Raw genomic sequence first — 10,977 nt, 5'->3', positions numbered from 1 at the left:
AATGTTAGATCCATGAAAGCATAGACTATTTTTCTTTTGTCTTGGTGTTTCCAGTGCCTGGCACAGTCCCTGGCATATGTTGCGTGTATACATTAAAAAAAAGAATTGACTTTATATTTGTATAGCATGATGTAGTTTATAAGATACCTCAGACCCTTTAGTTCATTTATTCCTAAGGAGCTATGTTGTACTATTATTCCCACTTTATGGCTCTGGACACTAAAAGCTCAGAAAGTTTGCAGCTTGTCTAACATCAAACAGCTAGCAAATTACATAGCTATTGGTTTTTCCTTTGTTCTTGTTCCCCTTATAAAGCATCTCTTGGAGCTACTCTGAAAGAGAGAATACTGAGCTGAGTGTCTATCAGTAAGAATTGGTGAGGTAATTTTTTGGGTAACTGGGCAAAATAAGCTTTTTGAATAGGCGATATTTTGTTGGAAGCCTTTAATTTTTTTGGAGGGGTATTTTTTGGAGGGGTAAGATAAACCAAAAGTGTTGTTGATTAGCTGGAAATGTAATGGCAAAATTTGATCATCAATTCACTGGCTCTTAGAGCCAAAATAAGAAATGATAAAGCTTTCAGTTCTAAATGTCAATCATCATTCCTTAAGTAACAATGTTCTTGGGACAAAGAGTAGCTCTGATCACCAGAAAGGGGGGGGATAAGAAAATAAGAATTTATATAGCAACTATGATATGCTACACAATTACAATTTGATCTTAAGAAACTTGAGAGCTAGGTGTTGTTATTACACCCATTTTACAGATGATGAAACCAAGGCAGATAGAGATGAAGTGACTTGCCCAGGGTCACAAAGCAAGTTAGGATAGATTTAAATTCAGGGTTTCATGACTGGGGGCCCAGTGCTCTATTCACTGTGCCACCTACCTGCCTTGAAGATCAACTGAGGATCCGACTTTAATTTACCTCTTCCCCTGACACATAATAGGTAATTAATCAATGATTGTTAATTAATTGATTCTTCATAATAGCCTGAGAGAGAAGTTTCTCCATTACAAGCTCTGAACTAAAAACTGAAGAAAGCAGGTAAAAATTTCAGTACTCTTGAATACATGACTCTTGTTTTGGGCTCCACCATGATCTACAGGTAACCCCAGCCTCAATGCAGCACTCAGTCTTCATGACTCTTTTGAATACCCTCATTAGAACTTGCCTTTTAACACACTTACTTTACCCATCAGCAGCTCTATCCTTAGACAACTCCATGATTTAGAGCCCCTTATTTATTTTACATGACCCAGTTTCAACTTCCTGATTTCCCTCCATATTTTCCATGACATCACTTCCCATGCCCCTGGCATTATACCTAGTGGGAATTCAGGAGTGGGAATTTGACCCAAATTCAATTACATCCTACTCTTGAGGCCTCATGTCTCATGGTAAATTTCCATTTAGTTCCTAACTACACAAACTTATGCTTGTTGCATAACACCTGAAGAATTGTATGCATACTCTGGTCTTTTACTCCTGTTACATCAGTAAAACACAGCCTAACACAACATAACACAACATATTATGACAACATAACATAGCATAATAATGTAATTCAATGTAACATAATGTGTGATGTACCACAACAACCTAACCTACTATAATGTAACACAATAATGAAATTTATAACATATCATTTATCCTGAGACAAAATATGTTTTTCAATGCATATATTTGTGCCTCTTTTTCTATAATTATTCTGCTGAAAATCTTTGGGGAAATATATTTCATTAAACTCCTAGAATATGAGAATACCACTTTTGTGTGTATTCAGAATGTGGGGGGCAATATTTAATTTGAACCTTCTTCAAGGGCATTTTCTACTAAAGATGAATCAGGAACCAAAAATCAAACAACAAAGTCATTATTTGGACCAAGATAGTAATAGAAATAACAGAGAAATTGAACAATGGAATAATTCTAGGTACTCTTTTACAGAGAAATGGGTATAGTCTCCTATAGACTCACATACTGATGAGGAAGGTTTTGGGAGGCTATTTGCTTTGTGTCATGACAGGAACACTTTCCTGAGTTCCCATGACTCCACCTCTCACAGCTTCTTAGCATGGCCCAAGCACTCTGTTACATCTCAGATTAGCTCTCTCTCACATCCAGCCATGTCAGGGCTGGGAACCCCATTACTCTATTGTTGCACTCCACTTTCACAGGTGACACCTATGAAACCCGTCTTGTCCTGAAACCCTTAACAAATTGTGTATTGGTTTGAATTGAAGTGTATGGGTTGCTGGAAAGGCCAGAACTTGGGGGTAAAATGCAATCAAGTTATAGTCTAAAACATCTTTTTTTTTTTTAAATGAAGGAAAAAAGAATAAGAGAAGTCAGAAATAAGGCCAGGCAAAGAAGATAGCATTGAAAGCTACAGACTGAGCTTACTATATTCTTAAAAAGAAAAGCAAGCTGCATATAACATAGTCTTCCAGTTTCATGTACAATCCTTTTTTTTTAATGTTCTACTCAGTATATACAAATGCCAATTTTATTTGGTGCTTAAGTTCAGAATAAAAAATTTAAAAATCAAGAAAAAGAACCAAAGGTAATTATGTCCTAAACCTCAAGGCTAACTAAATGAATGAATGGATGGATGGATGGATGGATGACTCAATGAATGAATAAGTTAATGAATAGAGACAGATGAACGATTTGAATAAAAGAGCAAAGGATCTTTGAAAACAATAGTAGAGGTAGACTTAGCTTGAACTAAAATTCTAGAAGTCTCTTTAAAGGTCCTGGTTCTCAACTCCCTACACCCCACATTCTTGCCCTGCCCACACCAGCTAGTTGGTGCAATGGATAGAGCCCCAGGCTTGGAGTCACAAAGACTCATTTCCTTGAGTTCAAATCTGGCCCCAGACCCTTCTAGCTGTGTGACCTGGGGCAAGTCCCTTAATCCTATTTGCCTCAGTTTCCTTATCAGTAAAATTAGCTGGAGAAGGAAATGGCAAATCATTCTAGTATCTTTGCCAAGAAAACCCGAAATGAATATTCAGACACAACTGAACAACCACAATTTCCCCATGATCCAATGCAACTATGAAATTCCATCACTACTGGATTCAATGTATATGTGTGGGTTAATATTCAGTGTAAGCCTCCATCTGTTCCTTTTGAATTTGGAAAGCTGCAATGACCATCACCTGCTATAGCTCCAACCTCTGTTGATGCTCTCTCACATTCCTCACTATTCTATCTCTGCTCTGTGGACTTCTCCTTTGATATACATTGAGGGTCCACCTGACTTTTGTGGATGCTTCTGTTACCACTTAAGGGGGATGTTGTTATTTTAGAGTGAGGCCATATGGGCCACATTCTTCAGTTTGATTTTCATCTCCATTATTAAACAACTCCATCAATTCTGCTCAATTGGTGCACAAAAGGGCCACTTAGGTAGCTGTGACATTTGAATTACTCATACTTTCCTAAGGACTATGAAAAGCCCTTAGTCCTGTATGAGACAGAAGGAGTAGAATTTCCATCACATTTTCCCTGCCTCACACTGTAGGCAAGATCTAGGTCACATAATGGATAGAGCATTCCACTTAGAGTCAGGAAATCTGAGTTTGATTCCTGCCTCAGATATTAACTGTGTGACTTTCATGAAATCATTTAATTTTTCACTGCCTCAATTTCCTCATCTGCAAAGTAAGGATAACTTACCTTACAGAGTTGTTGTGAGGATTAAGTAAGGTTATATATTTAAAGGGCTTTGTAAACTTTAAGGCACTATGTAAACACTAGTTATTATTATCTCCTACCTTCCCCTATTATGGTCATAAGCTTCCCTGAGTCTCTCTGAGGCTGGCAGTGAATATCCTTACCTCTTTTCCTTTGTCTTTTGGTCTCCCACCAAGCCCCTAGGAACTACTATCCAGTCATGCAAATGGTTCTGAATTTCCAGTAGGTATCCAGAAAAGCTCTAGAAACCCTGCTGGGAACGGGACAAAAGCTGGCTATCCAATCATCAAGGGAAAGGTCTCATAGACATAGTTTATTAGGTCATTACCTTTGGAACACCATGGTTAACTCTTTGGAAGTAATCAGGAGAATGGCAGATATGAAAAATAAAGGAGAGAATGAATTTCTAAGCAATATTAGATTCAAAATAAATGAACAAAATGTCTAAGGTAACATTTTCTCATTTCTGGACTACATGGTCGAAGACACAGCACCACTGGAGTTTCTTCCTTTCCCTTCCCTCTCTGCCCAAGCCCAGGCCACTGAGACTCCATTTAGACTACTTCACTGCTCATACTACATGGATATGGAAATCTTTAGCTCTATTCCTTCTAGTGATATGGATGACCATTAGGACTTGCCACTGCATTTTAAAGTTCTCTTGGCTTTACCATGTGCCCCACTCTTAATCATTGCCATCTAACTTACTGATGCAACCTAAGGACTCATGGAACTTTGCCACTGAATCCTTATAACTTCTAGACTTTTCCATCTTCTCTTCAGTTGAACTTTATTTCATATGTTTTGTCCTCCAGAGTGTGAGCTACTTTAGAGCAGAGGTTGTCTACCTTTTTGCATTTGTACTTTCAAAGCTTGGTAAAATGTTTGGTACATATTAGATGCTCAATAAATGTTTTTTTCATTTATTTTCACTCATTTAAGTCAGTCATATGCAATTGTATATCTTCATTCTATTAAAATTGTCATCACATAGTTCTGAAATGATTTGATACATTGATGACTCACTCATTTTTGTCAAATATCCATTGCTCCTGTTTCAGTAATGAGAAGACAATAAAAACTCCCTAGGGAAGAAAATGTAGGGCAAGAGTTGGACTTTTTACCTTGGATTGCACATTTTAAAGTACTTATCACTATACAAATAACAACAATGGCTAACATTTTGTATAGTACTTACTGTGTGCCAGTCACTATGCTAAGCACTTTAAAAATAGGAACTCCTTTTATTCTCACAATAACCATGGGGCATAAATGCTCTTATCCTGGTTTTACAGATGAGGCAATTGAGGCAAACAAAAGTTAAGTGACTTGTACAGGGTCACAAAGCTAGTAAGTGTCTGAGGTCAGATTTTTTTTTTTTTGGTAAATAGTATTTTTCCCAATTATATGTAAAAATAGTTTTCAACATTCATTTTTATAAGATTTTGAGTTTCAAATTTTTTTCTCCCTGGCTCTCATCACCCCTCCCCAAGAAAAAAAACAATCTGATATAGATTACACAAGTGCAATCATGTAAACATATTTCCACATTAGTCATGTTGCGAGAGAAGAAAAAGAACAAAAGGGAAAAAACACCAAAAAGTGAAAATAGTATGCTTCAACCAGCATTCAGACTTTTTTAGTTCTTTATCTGGATGTGGATAGCATTTTCCATCACAAGTCTTTTGGAATTGTCTTAGATTATTGTATTGCTGAGAAGAGCTAAGTCAATAATAATTGGTCATCGCACAATGTTGGTGTTACTATGCACAATGATCTCCTGGTTCTGCTCACTTCACTCAGAATAAGTTCATGTAACCTTTCCAGGTTTTTCTGAAATCTGCTTATCATTTCTTATAGCACAATAGCATTTCATGACATTCATATGCCACAACTTGTTCAGCCATTCCCCAATTGATAGGCATTCTCTCAGTTTCCAATTCTTTGCCACCACAAAAAGAACTGCTATAAACATTTTCTTACATGTAGTTCATTTTCTTTTCTTCATAATATCTTTGGGATACAGACCTAGTAGTGGTATTTCTAGATCAAAGCATATGTATAGTTTTATAGCCCTTTGGGCATAGTTTCAAATTGCTCTCCAGAATGGTTGGATCAGTTGAAAACTCCACCAACAATGCATTAGCACCCAAATTTTCCCATATCTTCTCCAACTTTATCATTTTCCTTTTCTGTCATATTAGCCAAGCTGATAGGTGTGAGGTGGTACTGAGGCCAGATTTGAACTGAAGCCTTCCTGATTCCAGGCTGTCTACTATGCCACCTAACTAGCCCATTGTAGAAATATAATGTATAGACATCCAAAAATTCTACATGAGTGGATTTGAAAATTTGATTCAAAATAAAATAAACAATAATTAAAAAAATAGAGTTTCCTGGTCTTATGCTGACTTTAACCAGTTTAATAGTTTTGAAATGGGCATTTTTCTTGCTCAATTTGTCTAGATTCACACGGCTTTAGGATATTTACATGATTCATTGAGGAATGTTCCAGAATGCAGAAGTAGTTTCTTTCTTAGAGGGGTTTGGGACATGTATACATTTTAAAAGCAAAATTACAACAAAGAGAGGAAAGTTGAAATGTGCTGGTAGCTATGAGTCAGGATCTTAAGTTGGAGAAAGTTTCATGTCACAGAAAAGTAAAATTGAAGGTAATATCTTGCATTCATCTTATCTCCTGAACAATTATTCAACAATGTCAGATAATTATTACAGAAGTGGGTGTTCTCTGCCAAATTTTCCTGTGTTCTTTGACATTGCCCTTTCCTGGTTCACTTCTCAGGTCTATTAAAATCTTGAGAGCAGCTCTCAGAGCCTGTATTGTACATTGACTCCTTGTTTTGATCATCCTTTCACAGAGAAGGTGTAAGAGCAACAAGAGACTGTTAAATAACAATGAGGTGCAATGAAATTAATTCTGTTCTGTAAGAGAAGGGTTGGGAGCAGATTCATTGAAAGTGAGAAGCTAGCTATTAAGATTCTGAAATTATAAATGACCTAAAGGCCACTTTCAGGTAGTCTGACTTTCTTTTCCTTTGCATACTGGAGGTTGATAAGATGGACTTCTTCATTCATAATTTCCATACACATCTATTAAGCACATAACAGAATTATGGAGGTAGAGCTCAAATGGACCCAGAGAGCATTGAATCCAGTCCTCTTATTCTTCAGATAATGAATACTGAGGTCCAATGAAATTAAGTAACTTGCCAAAGGTCACAAAGATAATTAGTATCCAACAAGGGATCTGTACCTAGTTTATTAAACTCAAAAACCAGTCTGCTTTTCACTGTATTATGCTTCCTATAGGAAGCAGTAAGGTGCAATGGAATGAGCACTAGATTTGGAATTAGTGGGATCAAATTTAGTACACAAATTGAGAATACAGTGATAGGCCCTGGGATTTAAATACCTCCACTTGTTGCAAAGGCCATTTGGTGATGAAGAAATTGCTGATAAGGTTCATTTGAGGTTGCAAACTACCACCTAACATTTAGGAGAGAGGACATTTTATATTAAATTAAAAAGAGAAGTTGCTGTGAGTAGTGATCCGTGCCTATAATCCCGTCTACAAAGGAAACTGAGGCCAGTGGATCTCTTGAGCTTGTAAGTTAAGAGCTCCAGGGTGCATACCAATTGGGTGCCCACCCAGAATTTGGCATCAGTAGGGTGAACCCTCAGGACTAAAGATTTACCAGGTTGCCTAAGGAAGGATGAAATGACTGAGGTTGAAAATGGAGCAGGACAAAGCTGCTATGCCGATCAGACTATAAGTAGCCCTGAATTTTTGGCAAGATGAGAAAACCCAATTACCAAAAAAAATGGAAACACTACTATAGAGTTTTGTGATCAAGGGGTGTATTTCTTGTGGGATACATGGTACCTTCAAGGCTGGTTCAACTTCTAAGAGGAATAACAAATGACGTCTTAATATTGACAAATAAAGCCCCATGTGTGAAAGGAATAGACCTCTCAGATTATACTAGTCCCAGAACTGGTAAAATTGATCCAGCAGATAAAGAGTCTATGAGCAGGGACAATATGCCACAATAACAGAAAATATCCCATAGATTCATGATATTTTTCCAGCTGTGAACTATAGATGTCAAATAAGAGCCTAGTGTGGACACCTCAAATTTCACTTCAGGAGTCAGTTCTACTAGAAGATGGCTTAATGGAGTCACCCTTCCTGAAAGGAAACAAACAAACAAATAAAAAAAGGCTTGGGAATGGAAGGCAAAGTATTCCAGGATAGCAAAGTTAGAGTTCAAACAATAAGTTTGAGCTATCTTGATGGTCAAGCACATATGCTAAATACAATTGAGAGCATAATCCAGAATTATAATATCAGAAACTGAATGCCACTAGACTAGCATTAGGAAATACCACTATTACTATTTGATATATATGGTATAATCCTATATTGATTTTGGTCAGGGAGAATAGAATATAATAAGCATTTATTTAGAACCTACTATGTTCTAGACACTGTTATATGAACATTTTTTTTACTAATATTTCATTTTATATTCACAGCAACCACAAGGTGGGTGCTATTATTATCCTCATTACACAGTTGAGGAAACTAAGGCAGACAGCAGTTAAGTGACTTGCCCAAGGTCACATGGTTAGCAAGTATATGAGATTGTATTTGAACTCAGGTTTTCCTGTCTCCAAGCCCAGTGCTCTATCCTCTGTGATACCCTAGGTATTAAATAATTTTATTCATCCTTCACTTGCTATTCTTCAGCTCTTTCCACATGGACTTGAAGAACTTTATGTACTAGGGATTGTGAGGAATGGAAATGTAGAATATCTTGTTGTTTTAAAAAGTATATCAGACATAACAATGGTATTTTAGCTATTCTGTGAGAGTGCAAAAGATGTAGATTCTGCCAATGTAGGGATTAGGCCTCTGTGGATTGGGTTGGGTGGATTACGCATATTTGGGCTGCATGGATAGAGAGGAAGGGATGTTTTGCTTTTCTATGTATATTCTTAGTGCTTAACACAGTGCTTTGTACACAAAAGCTTTTAGTAATTTTTTAATTTATTCATTCATTTATGTGAGCTTAATCTTCCTCAAGGAAATTGTGGATACTCTTGTAGAAATTGGGCACTGTTGCTCTACTATGTCTAATCCTGGAAAATGTAAATAATGATTGACTCAAAATATTGGTAGCAACTCCAATTGGCTCAAATTATTAGCAGTTGCATGGAGAAAACTGAGGCCCAATATCTGAACACCCTGAGAGTTCATGCTAATGGGGATAGAACACATCAGGAACAGATTCCCCTACATCAAAAAAGATCCAGTAACATTTGCCTTTCATTACTCTAGTATCTAAGGAAGGGAAGGGTTATTTAAAGAATCTCATGCAGGGGTATAGTAGATAGAGCACTGACCCTGGAGCAAGGAGGACCTGAGCTCTAATCTGACCTCAGATACAACACTCACTAGATGTGTGATTCTGGGCAAGTCACTTAACCCTAATTGCCTCACCAAAAAAAAAAAAAAAAAAAAGAATCTCATTGCAAAGCCTATACCAGGAATTCTAAGGGTGCTATGTACAAACTCAGGAGGTCCAAGTAGAAGGATTGGACTTTTAATACAGTGACCAAAGTTACATACGATACTTTATGAAAAATGAAAGAAGTGGTTACCTGGGCAGCCAAACACAGATCATAATTATGCATGTAATGTGTACTTTATGTACATTGCAACAGGACTTGTATTTTTGAACCTCATCATGATGTGTTTTTATGAATATATTATTATTATTATGGTACATATTGTATGTTTCTGTACATGATCTGTGTACTTGATAATTGAATACAACTCTATCCATGTGGTTTTATTTTTTTTTGTTGGCACAATGAGATCTGTGTCCTTAGCTTAATATAGTCCATCTTCCACGAACACTATTCTCTATATGCTGTGAATTATATTCACCACATGTGCTAATGTCAGCTTTCTGTTGTTTCCATGTGAATACCATTGATTAAGTGTTTCTTTGTACATTGTATTGCATACCTGATGTAATCTGTCGCTTTCATCTATGTTCAGAAATGTTCATATGTACCTAGGAAATTTAAAGAGACTGTAATTTATTTTTCTGGGCAAGAAAAATGGAGGGAGTCTGAGGTTTTTGTTGGCTAAAATACAGCACAAAACACTTGGGCTTTGTTGTTGACAGATATGCATAATAAAGAGATGAGTTTGGATTAGAGAAGCAGAGAATATTCTCCTTGGCTCTTTAACCTAAATTTTGTTTTGGCTCACTTTCCTTTGAACATAAGCCAGAGGCTCTTGAGAATGTGTCACCTGAAGATAGATATTTATCTGTATTAGAAGGCTCTAATCTTTGCCCAGGCATAGGAATTGAAAAGGATTGACTTAATCTTAACCTAGAAGCACTTTGCCTGGTTTTTGGGTATGGTGTCTACCATTAAAGAGTTTTTTTAGCCATTATGCCCTAGCAGCTTTATTATATTATGGCTTAGCTGGCCATCAACAGATGAGAGAGCCAATGGAACAAGGTGTCCAGAGAGGAATGGACACATCATGATGGGAAGGCTTGATGTGCTAGCAGAGATTTTATATAAAGTAATGAGGCAAATTAAGAGAAGTGCAAAGACATTGCAAGAAAAGACCACAAATATTATAATATTGGAGGTGTGAATTTTCCTACACTATCCTAATACATGTTCCCTACAAATTGTCATCATTCCTAAGTATACTACCCTCAAACCTCTAATGGAGGAGAGAACATTCCCTATATTTCATAAGACCATGGGTTTAGAACTGGAAAGGAGCTTAGAGGCTATCTAGTCCAAATCCCCCATTTTATTGGTGAGAAATACCTAAGCCTATGGAGTTTTAAGTGACATTGATAAGGACACACAGATAAAAAATGACAGAGATAAGATCTGAAGTCAGGTCTCAACTCTAAAAGAAGTAGTCATTCTACTGTACCATGTCTCATTTTACATGTTCTTAGTTGAACCATTTTAAAATATGAATCAGCCAAGTATGTAGAGTTCTGTTGATAACTTTATGATAATAATTTGGGCCCCCAGATGTTAAACCCATCAGAGGAAAAAAGATTTATTTGATTATTCTGTACAAAACTGGCTAAAGGTAAAAAAGTAAATGATATAACTGGTCATGAAGTTATTTCCCTCAAGTACACAAGTGCAGTTATCCCCTGGTGAAGAATTTCTTTGCAATCATTCAGTTCTACTATTAT

Source organism: Vombatus ursinus, unplaced genomic scaffold, assembly GCF_900497805.2.
Source record: "Vombatus ursinus unplaced genomic scaffold, bare-nosed wombat genome assembly UNPS02009835.1, whole genome shotgun sequence".
NCBI lineage: Eukaryota > Metazoa > Chordata > Mammalia > Diprotodontia > Vombatidae > Vombatus > Vombatus ursinus.
The sequence above is the reverse complement of the archived record's forward strand: the minus strand, read 5'-3'. Positions refer to the sequence as shown.